The sequence below is a fragment of the Manacus candei genome, unplaced genomic scaffold (genome assembly GCF_025592945.1).
Source record: "Manacus candei isolate 608988 ecotype Guabito, Panama unplaced genomic scaffold, ASM2559294v1 h1tg000023l, whole genome shotgun sequence".
Lineage (NCBI taxonomy): Eukaryota > Metazoa > Chordata > Aves > Passeriformes > Pipridae > Manacus > Manacus candei.
The window spans coordinates 24,780,943-24,794,180 of NW_026138071.1; the positions used below are offsets into that span (position 1 = coordinate 24,780,943).

The 13,238-nt window shown below is 46.0% G+C and overlaps 1 long non-coding RNA gene across 1 annotated transcript; it reads left to right on the forward strand.

Moving 5' to 3' along the window:
• Positions 1–3,967: 3,967 nt before the first annotated feature.
• LOC127470832 (uncharacterized) lies at positions 3,968–12,450 on the forward strand. Its single transcript, XR_007904411.1, has 3 exons — positions 3,968–4,134; positions 9,247–9,332; positions 12,189–12,450. It is a non-coding gene; the product is annotated as an uncharacterized LOC127470832 (long non-coding RNA).
• The last annotated feature ends 788 nt before the right edge of the window (positions 12,451–13,238 follow it).

The following is a 13,238-nucleotide window of genomic DNA, read 5'->3' on the forward strand; positions in this document are numbered from 1 at the left end:
AAAATGGTGGCAGTGACATAGCAGGTTTTCCTACTTGTACCTGTTCTTATTCTCAAAGTTAAAATCTAGCATCCTCACAGGAGGACCAGTGCAGGACCAGAGCAGTGCCTTATCCTTTACCAGTAGAGTCACACATGGTGAGAAGAACCATCAAGAAAATAGCTTTCCTGGAGAAAACATGTCTTCCTGGCAGATGGCTTAGCCAGCCAGCAAGGATTACAAACCTCTCTAGGAACCTTTTCTTTATGGCTAGTGAGAAGGTGATATTGCCACTGACAGCGCAGAAAGATTGGCTGAAATAAAATAAAGAGGTTTCCATGGTGATCCCTTCATATTGTAGTAAATTTTCATCTTGCAGTCAGCTGGGTTATGCTTCTTCCCCTGGAGGAAGAGTCCTCAGCTCCCCCCACATTATTAGTTCCTACTGGTGCCAAGGAAATTCTGGCAGACCCTGAGTAAAGCCATCGACATGGACATCTCTGCAGTGGCCTTGTTAATTATCCTAAAGAGGTTGGACTGCCCAGACAGCCTGCAGGTGCTTTAGAAACAATCCTGCTTTCTGGTTTGAACTATAAATAGATAAGGAATAGATATAAAGATGTGGTTAAAGATAAGAGAGGAAAGAAGTAGATCTGTTCTCATTTTACAGCTGAGGAAAGAATCATAGTTCAAATGGTGTAAATGTCCCAAAACCAGAGCCCAGGTCCTGTTAGAGGAGGGAGTTAAATTTGTAATTCCCAAACTCCGGCACAGAAGACACCTTTTCTCCCAAGGTTATTGCAGGGGAAGGCAGTGACCTGCAGAGAGCCCTCAGGCAGGGAAGGGAAGCTCTTTGCTCTTGGGTGACCAATGCAGTGTCACACATGAGCATAGCAAAGGGAAGAGGCGAGGGATCCTCCCAGGCTCTGGGCTGACAGGGGTGAAAGCTATCCAACAAAAAAGGACCTTTCATTTTGGAAGATGAGGAACCCCCTCCAGCCATCGAAGCCACTTGCTCACAGGTTCTACATAAGTGTGATCTCTCCTACCGTGCTGATAAATGAGCAGCCGCAAGACGTGTCTCACTGTGGGTAGGCTCAGTGACGAGTTTCCCGGCTCGTTCCTGGGATGATGGCACCTTTCCATCTGCATCTGAATTGGAGAGTCATGAATGCAGTGCTAGTCAAGCTTTGCCACCCAAAACATGCTTAATATGAAAAGTGTTTCCCTAAGAAGGTGTTTCATTGAATGCAAACAAATGCTGCCTTAAGATCATGTTAATTTATGCTACAGAGCAAATCACTTCTATCTGCTTCATGCACCACAAAAGCAAAACATGGCCACATTCAAATATCTGTGTCTTTGTACTGTTTGCTGTCTATTACATACAATTCAAATAATATGCTGGAGATGGAAAAGCGAAGAAGGATGCACGGCAGAGATGTTCTGGCTGCTGCAAGCTGCAACGTTCCAGGGTGTGCAGGGACTCTCGGGAGAGCAAAAAAAGGTGTATGGGGGTGAGCTTCTCCTAAACACCAAAATTGCTGGGGTCATCTACCCACTCCTGCTCTGCTGGGAACTCATCATAGAGAAAGATAAAAGGAATATGCTTGAACAATAGGGGCTTTTTTGGATTCTTTCCTATTTTGCTGTTTGAAGGAAAACTTACTCCAAACTGGCTGGAGAAATGGACCAGTGCTTCACAAAGATGTCTTTTGGGAGGACTCAGGACAAATGGGAACTTTGTTGGGGAAAGGAACTGGCATGAAGTTGCCACTGTGAGCAAGAAAGTCATCCCATTTCTCACTGCTGTCAGTGTGAATTGGGGCTCAACCCTCTAGTTAAGGTAGCTGCAGTAGGGCAGCTATAAAAACCTGTTGGGCAGCCAGTATTTAATGTGCAACCAGTGATGTTCATTTTATTATGTTAACAAAAAGCTATGATTCTTTCTGCAAAGAAAAGAGCTTTTAAAAATGGGGGGGGAAAAAGAAAGAAAATAGAAAGCAATGAGAGATCACATGCTGATCAACTCTGCAGAAAGTCTTACTTTAATAATAAATAAAAAGACATATAAAAAAAAAAACCACAAGGCATAGGTTGGAGGCTGTGATTGTTCTCCCAGTTCAATGCTGTTGAGCTGCAGTGTCTGCTTGGGGTGATTGCCCACATCTCCCTGGGAGTGTCATGTGGGTATTACCGGGGCAAATTTGCTTTGCAAATCTACCTTTGTGTCTTTGGATTAGCTTTATTAGCTCAAGGATTTTGGAGGTAATGTGGAGGAATATTCATGCTTCTATTAGTTAAAAATCTCTGCTTCTTTTTAACATCATACCAGCATGCCATTCAAGACAAGCATCCAGAGTGGTTATATTGGGGATTAGAAAGGCAGGGTTTTTTCTTTGCTTTGAAATAGTTTCTCTTAAAGTTACTTAGCTATTTAGTTGCTTGCCTTTGCCAGAGGAGCCTTGTAATGGTCCCCTACCAGCCAGTTTTATTCCCAGAAAAATGGTTTATCCTAGATTTCTTTATTTAAAGAAAAGGGAAACTCCTTTCAGTAGGAATGTTTGCCTCAGACCAGCCCTGTCTCACTTCTGCTGCATGTCCAAAGTACCTGGGACAGACTAACATCCTTAGCATATTGCACCTTGTAAAGGGGACTTTCTGTCAAAGATCACAGGCAGATTCAGGTAAGAGTCGAAGGGTCCTCAAAGCACAGGAGGAGGGAAAGAGAACCATTTACATTGTAGTCAAATACACTGAAATTGCACAAAATTGTGACATCTGATCGCAAAACTATCTTTGGCTACATGGCAAAAGGCTTCAGTTTTTTTCACAGGCAACACTTCCTGGAGATGAAAAAGAGCTAGTAAAGCAGCAGAAGAAGAGATGAGGAGTGGGCTATTGCCATAGAGTAGGCCATAGTGGACTACTGTCATAGAGGTGATTCTGAACACCACACACATTTTCTTGGTACACCAGGGTGAAGCCAAGAGGGTACTGGGTTGCCCTTCCTCAGACTGCAAAACATCAGAGCTCTGCTTGGTCTTAGCACCAGGCTGGCTGCCTGGCACCCTGATGGATGTGGTGGCAGGGAAGCAGGAGAGCTGCAGGAGAACATTAGCCAAAATCTACTGCTTGGATGGCCCAGACCTCAGGGATTATCCAGAGAACTACACAAGGTAAGCAAAGTAGTTTTGCTGAATCTCTGCTTTCAAAGAAGCCCCGAGGTGTTTTCTGATGCCTCGGGGTCTCTGCCCTCACAGGCTGTGAAGCCAGAGAGGGATTGTGCTGCTTGCTTTGCCCTGGGAGGGGACTTTGCTGTTCATGGGCACACAGCTCACACAGTCAGGGTCGGCATCCATCCAGCAGAGAGCACAGGCACCATGCTCAGAAATTCCATTGAGGTAGGCAGCCACCAACTCCAAACACGTGGCACCTGCAGGAATTTGTTACTCTTCATTAAAAAGAAAAGGGGAAATTTTTTTACAATTCCCATTTGTTAAAAAACGTGCAAGCACCTCATTAACTCCAATGGTGTGGTATTTTTGGCTGGCTGCATTGCTGAGCATGTGTTAAGCTCCGATGAAGTGCAAGAAATTACCTTTTAAACAGCAGTGGTGTCTTCTAAATGCAGTTATCGCCTCCCCAGCACTGATAAGGTGTGAAAAATGTTCTTCCCATCTACAGTTGTGTAAACTGAATGCAATTAGCACCTCTACATGTGTTTAAAATCATGACCACAGGTTATAAGTTTCGGCAGCCTGCAATACATTAGCACTTTGTTCCATCTTTGGGAATCAAGGGAGAAAAAAAATCTTGGCAAAATTAGTGCAATGAATACAATTAAGTGCCATTAACATTCCATGAACTATTTTTAATGAAGTAAATCCAGCCCCAGATTTGTGAACCGTAGACGGGGGACCTTTTGTAGCTCTGGACAAGAGTTGCCTGCTGTATAGGAATGTGTCAGAGGAAAATCTCTTTAGTCCTTGGTTAAACAGATCTTTTAATCTGAGGTGGCAAAGACAGGCTTTTCCCTTCATCCTTAGGCTACAGGCACCCCAGGATGCTGCACAGAGTGCAGGATGCACCTCCTTAAAACGCTGCCTTGTTTGAAGGGAGAAAATGGAGAGAAAGAAGGAGAAGAAAAGCACAGTAGGTATTTTTTCCTTTGGTCCAAGTAGCCAAGTTCCAGTGTATTGATCATTTATTATATCCTTCTGAGGCTATTAATCTCTAACTGCACTGAAAGAGATCCTTACTATGTCTCTGTATGGAAGTCTCTGCTTCTCCAAATAATTATTGTTTGCAGTCTCCAAACTTCTTTTCCTGCTGTTCTCCTTCCAAGTTTTGCTGACCAAAACTTATTATATGGAGTGTTGGTGTAATTTGCACAAGAGCTTCAATAATTTTTTTTATGCAAACATGACATGCATATAGAAGGTCATCTTCAGACATCAAATACTTGCACTCTTCTGATGAATATTTGAAAGGTGTAAATAAGAAGGCAATGCAGACACACACCTCAGTGTGATTGAAAAATACTTTCATCCCAAACACCCTTTTACGATAAATACTGAATGAATGATCAGTCCAGGCTATTCCATGCTTTTCAAGAAGTTTTGCTGAAATCACTGGCAACTCTCCACAGCAGTGAGTATCCCTACAATGGAGCTGGGATTGGAAGCTGGATGCAACAGCAGCAGCTTCTCTATCTCACCTCTATTTGTTTTTTTAAAGCCAGATATTGATTTTTCACTTTCAAGAGGTATCTCCAACAGCTGTGATTTTTCTTTTTTAAATTTTATTTTATTTCTCCTTTTTCACTAAATTTGTAATTGAAAGGGACAGATCTCCATCTGGGACACCTTACAGTGGATGTACAGGGCTTCTCCCACTGCTGGCAGCAGCCTCATGCTGGTACAGAGACTCTACCTTGTCAGGGCAGAAGGAAACCCCGTGCCCAGGTCCTTTCACTCCCTGCCTAAAGGGCATAAAGGCTTACTCAGTGATCCCTGCACAGAGCCAAATAACTTGTGGCTGAACTAGGGCATATCTTTGAGAAAGACACTCTGGATCTCGCTGTGATCTGTTCTTGACCACCCCTTATTTTCTCTGCATTTCCACAATTCAGGGCAATCTGCACAGGAATAACTGCACTGAGAATGATTAGCAAAGAGCTCTCTGAGAGTGATGTCCTGGTTCTGAATGAAAATCCAATCCAATGAAGCAAGAGAACTTGGGTGTCTAACTCAATGGATCAGTAGTTAGGTCTGGCTGTTGTTGGTTTTGCTGTCTCTGACTCTCTGGTGGGGCTGATACGAGACCTACAGGTGCCAGCATGAAAATAATCTCTTGGGGAAACACACCTGTACTTTTTCTTTTATTAAATCATGTCTTTTAGCAGTTCCCTTACTGTGTGGGGATAAATGCTTCTCTACTGTGTATTATCCATGTGTAGTGATACCCCACAGTGTCTCAACCCTATGAGAGTGAGAGTGGCAACATCAATCCAACCATGCTCCTTTTATCAGGGCGATTCATGCTGGATTCAGGCTCTAAGAGTCATGCTCGCTGCTGCAGTGAGAGCTGCCAGTGGAAAATAGCATCCAAGCACGATGAGCTTGCACCTTCTAGGCAGTGTGGTGCAAAGGTCCCTGCTGGCCGAGGGGGAATTTGAGGGACAAACTGGCTGTGCCAAATTGTTACCTCCTCACCTCTCTGAATGGCAGTGCCATTCAATGGTGGCCGACAAAGTAGGTCAGGAAGAAATTAATCCCTTTGAAGGAAAAGTCCTAAAGCTGGAGTTGAGAAGAGACAAATCAGCACTATTAAGAGTAAGTGGATTTGGGGCTGCGTGCCCGACGGGGGCCTCCCGGCGCCATGGCAGCCTCTCGCCTGGAGCGCGGCGTTCTGCAGTCCCACGCGGACGCAGCCGGGAGAATGAGGCACCCACAGCCATCCATTCTGGAAATTAAATTTCACTCCCTCGGTTGTTCTCGGCTCACGGCCCTGCTCACTTGCCAAAGGATTTCTGATCTCGCAGATTATTGTGGGCTGAGTCCAAAACCTGTGAGATCAGCGAGAGAGGCTCCAGCAGCCCAGGGAGGGAGCCGGGTGCTCCAGGGGTGGGTTTCAGCTCGCATGTCTGCAGCTGTGGGCAGAAGGGGTGGGATGGAACTGGGAGCCTTCCTCTGCTGCTGGAGGGCTGCAGGTTAGCCTGTAAACCACTGGATGTTGTGGGATGCAGGAACCGATCCTGCTGTCCCGCTACTTGAGCAGGACAGGACAGGCAGTATTTCCCTGGAGCCTACCAGGTTTCCCTTCTTCTCTACCCCAGCGTGAGACCTCTCACCAAGGACTGAACTAATGGACTGAAGAGATCAAAGAATCTTGTTGAAAGCAGAGGGAGGGGACTGCAATCAGCTGTAGGGTGAAGCATCCCTCCTTGAACCTGGTGGAAATCCCAGTTTCAATAGCCTACATCTGTGAGCTGAGATCCCTGGGAATCTGGGAAAGGGAGAGCAAAATGTGAGCAGTTAACTGAGGCTGGGAGAGTACTGCTGTGTCAGCAGGCCCTGAGGGGACCTTCTGGCCTCAGAAGCAGAAAATTCCAAAAGCCAAAAGCATGATCCTTGCTTGTGAGTCCTGCTGGGTTTTCCAGTGGTACACTGGGGAAAAACAGTTAATTTAGGTTAATTGCACAATGCAGATATTTATAAAATGGTATCTATTTAAACAGAGGAATGTGCTTTTTCCCGATGAGGTCTCTGCAAAGCAGCAGTGTGTCACTTGACCCAGGCCTTTAACTGGAACCATCTTGGCAATTTAACGAAATTAAATGTCTGGACTGTGGGGAGTTCATTAGTAAGTAATCCAAAGGCTAAACCTCTGCGAGCTAGTTCAACTCTCAAATGCTTATTTGTGTTTGCCAGATCCAGTAAAGTGAAACCCCTTAATAGGCACTGACAGTATTTGTTACATGCTCCCCTCTGGTCTGGAGGTGGTAACACATGCACTGGATGATTTCATATTTCTGTGTGAGATTTTTATGAAAAAACCCTTGAGGATAGCCACAGGATCCTCTGAGTGTCACTGGGCAGACTCAGGTGGCTTTGCAGAGGTGCTTCTGCTGTTCGATGCCTCAAACCTCTTGCTTCTGGCAAAGCAAGTGAGGGAATCTCATTTCTTTCCAAAAAAGCTTTCAGAGATGGTTCTGCTGCCAGCAGTGCAGCACTGAACCTGCGAGGGACTCTGGCTTTCTTGTCACGCTGGGCCATGGCTGGGATTACGAGCTGTTTTATTTCGTGCCGTTTGCCCAAGGGTTTGGACCAAGGATGTAAAGTGCCTCTGGGATTCTGGTGGGTTGTTAAAAAGGATGATGAATTGCTGCTTATTTCCTTTGAGTGGGGATTTAGAGGAACGAGGAAGGTACGGATCTGCCTCCTGCTGTGTAAAGGATTTCTGGGTCTTCAGAAGTGAATGTGCTGAAGTTTCACTCTTTAGTTCACCAGGTGTAAACAAGATTTACAAATAAGCGATCTGTGGCACCACTAAAAGTTTAAAAGGGAGTTCACTAAACAGTAGTTGATATAGTCAAAGGACTAGCCTAACTCCAATATAGCTGAATTTATTTTTCAAGGTAGTATGTAAAGACAAACCAAATCCTGTATTGGCCCTTTGGGCTTGTCCACCATGAAAGCCTTCAAGGAAGGCTCTGTACACCCCATCCTAGGAGTAGCAGTTAGTTTTTAAAAACTCTTTAAAGCTCTTGGTGTGAATTTAGTGCAAGTCCAACACGAGCTCCTTGGGCTGGAGTTGAAGGGCTGTGGATTAGATCCATGCAGGAAAACTTCCCTGACCTCACAAGGAAATGGGGTTTCTGTAATAAATCCATTTTGGGGGAAATTCTTTTGGGGCTTTACTGTAGCTGCTGCACAAGTTCTTTTAAAAGTAAATAATGCCATTGGTCAGGTGCTTCTTGCAAAGAAGTTGAACGTTGAATGTTATGGATATTACATCAATCTGAGCAATAGATATCCCAAATATTGTCAGATCTGTAGTGGTGTTAGCAGGGCAATTTTTGTTCTGGAGTGTGCAAAATGCTCCAAGAGTCAAGTAGATTTTGAAAGGATGGTCACTGCCAAACAAGCAAGAAAACTGTGTCTGGTTACTGGGGGTGCCTGAACCCGTCTTGATTTATACCACAGCACTACACCTCCAAAGACCTTGCACTAAATTAGGAATTGCCAAACACAACTTCCATGTCTTAAATTTACAGTGTGGAAAAAGACTGGACATTTTATCCAGAGGTAGGATGCAAAAGGTCTTGTGGCAGATACAGGCTGAAGCCCATGTAGCAATCCTATTTTCTCTTCTGTGGGCTTGGGTCAGCTGCTGAGCTTTGCAGACACTTCTTCTCCTTTTCCTCCTGGCTCAGTGAAGGTAAGTGGCTGATAAAGGGGAAGAATTAGCCACAGCTCTAAAAATCTCCATTCCCAGCGTGGTGTTGGGAAGAGCATTCATGTTCCCTTCTCCATGGGTGCTGCACAAGCATGGGCTTCCACCTACAGCAATGAGAGAGGTGCTTTTTCATTCCTAAACCCTTCTCTCCATATAAAACAGCATCCCGGCAGTCCCATCCAAGCAGTCTTTGTGTGGGGCAGCCCTGCTCTTAAGGTCCAGGCAGGACAAAGTCCTCACACAGCCCAGCTTGTGTCTCAAGGTGCTGCTGCAAGTCCTGCATGTCCACGCTGTGGCCATGGCATGGGAGGCCCCGTGTACAGCTGCTCACACACTGGGATGAGTGGCTGGAGCAAAGTGTTGGTACCTCTCCCTCAGACTGGTGTTTTAGGAAGAGACAAGCGGGTACTGTGGGAAACCTGCCCCAAACAGTCGGTAGAGGTGTGGGGTGCTCCCGAGGGAATGCCTGGAGCGCACGAGTTGGGGTTTGGGTGGGAAAGGCAGTGCGTTTCCCTGTGAGGGAAGCAGTAGGCAGAAGGGACAAAAGCAGCACAGCAACGACATCTTGTGATGCACAGTGATGGCTGCATGTGCCTGCTGCTGGGAAGCCCCTTGTCCGGCTGCCCAGCTGGAGCACTCAATGGTCTCCTTGCTGGAAGGGGAGGGAGGGTGGAGCTGATAGACAGGGAGGAGTGTCGTCCCCAGCCAGAGCCAAAGTAGGATTTTAGCAACAGCAGAGCAGGGGTGGGAGTGAAAAGGCTACAGAGGAGAGTCCTGCAATCTCTTTTTTCATTTTTCTTTCAGTATGTCATTGCTGCAAAGCAGTGGAATCTCCCAGGTGCTCTGTTGAAGCCTGCACTTAACCCATTCCAGATATCTACAGGTATCAGGTACACAAGGAACATTTCTTTTTTTTTTTTTTTTGCAAGAAGTATGTTAGTGCAAATATTCTGTCTTATGTCTGGGGATCACTGTGGCCGAGGATCACTTTGAAGATGCAGACCTCCACTGTATCCGAAACAAGTGCAGTAGTACTCATTCCTTCCCACTTTGATTGCACCAAAATTACTCCAGACTTGCACTCTGGGATTCAAAATTCAAAATTTCTAGTGAAAAGGCAGCAGCAAAGTCTGAAAGCAGGTTGGGTTGGTGCCTCACTGCTGCCCAGCTGCTGAAGAGCAGCCTCTGTAAAGTGCCAGCCCCGCCCACAAGGTAGACAGTTCTTCGAGACCCTTAGTTGAATTAGGATCACCTTTATACTGAACTAATGCCAAATCAGCACGTTTTGGAACTTGCTGGTGGATGAGTTTCTTTTTGAGGCTTAGTCTTTGTTCACACCAGTGCTTCCTTGAAGAGCTTGTCAGATGGAGGTCATGCTGTGAGATGTGTCAGAATTCAAGGAAAGCCTTTGCATGAAGTCCTGCAGCATTCAGCTGCTGTGCTTTAGGCCATCACGAGCAGAAAGCAGCTCCTGTCTGACCCTTGCTGCATTACATCTCAGGGTAGAATTTTTAGAGACTCCTGCAGCACGTACCAGCAGAAGTGCTGCTGAAAGTCGATGAAACTTTGTTCAGAACAGCCTCGGGTGCTTTTGAAAGGCTTGTTCTCTTGTGGGTTTCTTTAAAGACTTGTAAATTATAGTTAATTCCTACGGCTTAGGTGTATTAGTTGATAGAGCCCAGGATTACGTTCCTGTCCTCTTTAGGATCCCGCCTATGCAGCCTGGATTGAAAGGTTGGCAGGGCTCAGGAGTAGCGGCTCCTGCTTTCAACTTCAGTGTCCCATTCCCCATCCTGGAGGGACAGGTCTGCCTGCTACAGCTGGGACAGTGCTCCTCCACCACAAGAACTGAACATAAGCTTTTAGGGAAAAAAATAAAGTTGACTGAGCTGTGGTCATCATAATGCAGGTCACCTCCAGCTGGGAAACTGTGATACTGGCAAGGCACCTCTGCAGGGAAAACAAGACCAGCTGTGGTTTTGTCTGGTTTGTGATGCCAGCTCCTCTCTTTCCTATGGAAATTGAGGTGCCTGTTGCACTCAGACTGATGAGAAAAAAGAATGCCAGCAGGGATTGTAACAAGGCCACCTGCCTACAGACCCATCATGCCGCTATGTGCCTGTGAGGGTTTCCTCACTGACTTTAGTTTCTGGGTTTTTTAGGGAATATCAGTCCTTCCCGTGCTCTTCACAGATAACCAGGAAGACGTACCCCCCATAAATGAGTTAGAAACCTGACAAGTTCCTATCTGACCTATTGTTCACTTTGGAGCAACTTCTGAAATTAGTTGCAGGTAGTGAAACAGCTGCAAGGTTTTATCTTCGTCATTGGGTTTTCCAAACTCCTCTGCTCAGAAGCAGCTCATTGCCTGCCTTGGCCAAAGTTTTGCTTCAGGGGCAGATAAAATGGTCTTGGTCTGTAGGTCAATCAGGTAAAACATGGTCTGCAGGGAACAACAGAGGACTGAAGGTACTAGGTGAGGGGTGATAAAAGTATTTTGCAGAAAAGTCACTAGTTTTGTCTGAAAAACAGCTCAAAACATCATAGGCAGGGGTTAGTGTTTTCATCTGGATGCTTGCACAGCACCTTGCCAGTGGGGCTATCAGATCTCTCTATTTTGTTGTGGTGTTGAACTTTGGTGCTGGACTCCCACCAGAAAGAAGGCACAGTTGTTCCTGTCCTGTGGGCCTGATGGGAATGCTCAGCGCTCACAGACCCTTTGCAGTATTGTGACAACATGTCTCAGTTCTGCTGAAATTTCACTGAAAAACGTCAACAAAAACCTTAGCTGCCTAGATAGCTCCACAGGCAGGTTTGAAATGAAGGGTTGTCCTCTCTTTGTGTGCTGCAGTAAAATACATATTCCAAAATATATCCAGGTGGTTTGCTGCTCTAAATCTTCCTCTGCTGGAGTGGAAAACGTCTGTATAATTTAAGTTGTAGCGTCCTGGGGGGAGCTCACAGTAAATGGTGCTGAGCAGAAGACAAGGAGCTCTTGTCTATGTCCCAGGTCATAGATAAACTCTTTGCGGTGATTGTTTGGTTCTGTGGGACCCTCCTAGCATGGTTGTCCCACCCCTTGATGTGACATTGAGTAATGGAGCTGTAAGTCAGCATCAGACTCTGGTTTGGAAACTATTTTAGGATTAGGATTAGGGTGAGATTAGGGTTAGGGTGTCTGACCCACTGCCTTGGCCAAAGCATGGGAAGAGCAATAGCTGTGGCTGCTCCCTTCTGTCTTTGTTTTCAGTGAGGATGTTTGAGAAGTTGTGGATGCCCCATCCCTGAAAGCATTCAAGGCCAGGTTGGATGGGGCTTTAAACAACCTGGTGAAAGTTGTCCCTGCCCATGGCAGAAGGGTGGAACTCAATGGTCTCTCATGTCCCTTCCAACCCAAACCATTCAGTGATTCTTTGCTCACTCCAGAAAGTGACCTAGGTAAAATCATACTGGGGATGCAGCATGTCAAAGGTTAGTTGTGTCACCTTCTCTTTTTAATCTCTGCATACAGCTGCTGATAAATCAGGAAACAGTGATTCATAGTGGAGTTTAGCTTTGCACTGAGAAGAAGCTGGTACTGTGTCTTAACAGTGCCCATACTGAAGACTAAAACCTTTTCACTGAAACTGGGAAGGACAGTTGGATTGTTCTTAGTCGTCTCCAGTGCCTGTGTGGATGGGTTTGAGGATGGGTGACAGTTATGATTCTATATTTTAATGATTTTTCTTTTTCCCTTGCACCTACAGATTGAAGTGTCTGCGGTGTTGTTGCTCACACAGAGGGCCACCTCAGAACAGTGCTCAGAGGTCCACAGGTGCTGAGGCTTGCCCTTGGGACTGTGAGGGCAGCAGAAATAAATGAATAAAAACAGGAGAGCCACAAGAAAAGCGGTGAATAAGTGCACAAGGCATTGTGGAACAAAACAGGGCTTAGCTGACCCTGGCACACTGTTGAGGAGATGCCTATCTGGGTGCAGTGGAAAAAGTGCTCGTGAAGTATTTTAAGGTTGTGGCATTGTTCGTCTTACAAAGATAACTGAAGTGTGAAACCCCTGCTGGATTTTTTATCTCTTAGAATAGATACTTGCATGCTGCTGATCGCTGCACCAGTGGTGCTGTATTGATGTAAAATACGTCAGCCACCATCAAGGAGAGATCGTCCCTTAAGCTACGGTGCTTGGGCAACATCTGATTCTATGAATTCTGAAAACAAAAAGAAGTCTTGTGCCCATGTGAAAGCACTTGGTCATTCCTTGGGCAGACCTGAACTCTTTGCCTGATTTCTGCCCCGTCTCGTGGCTTCTCCAGGCCTTATGGGAAGTGGTGTGAAGCAGCTCTCCCCACAGAGGGTCCACAGGGAGGGACTGGCTCCTGGTGCACATTCATCTTTTATTAGTTTCCGACAAATTCAAACCAGAGGAGGCTTCAGTCATTTTGCTGCTCGTGGAACTGACTCGTCCTCTCGACTATTTGTAGAGAACTATTTGTATAACTGAGCAGGAGGAAAAACCCGCCCAAACCCTCTCTGTGCTGACTGCTGCCTATGAAAAGATCTTGACAACCTCTCCTGTGAAAAGCTCTCACACCTCCCCTCTGCAGCGTGCCTTTCATGCTTTAGCAGGTGGGTAGTCCTCAGGCTACTGAAGTGCCTTTCCCTTGTCTTCTGTGCTGCTCAGGTCCTGCCCACTCACCCACGCACATCTCTCCCACGGTGGAGGTGGACCCCCTGGATGCGTCTGGAGCCCTCACTTCCAGTCATACAGGACTGAGGAGGTGCTTGAGAGGCCCTTATTTTGC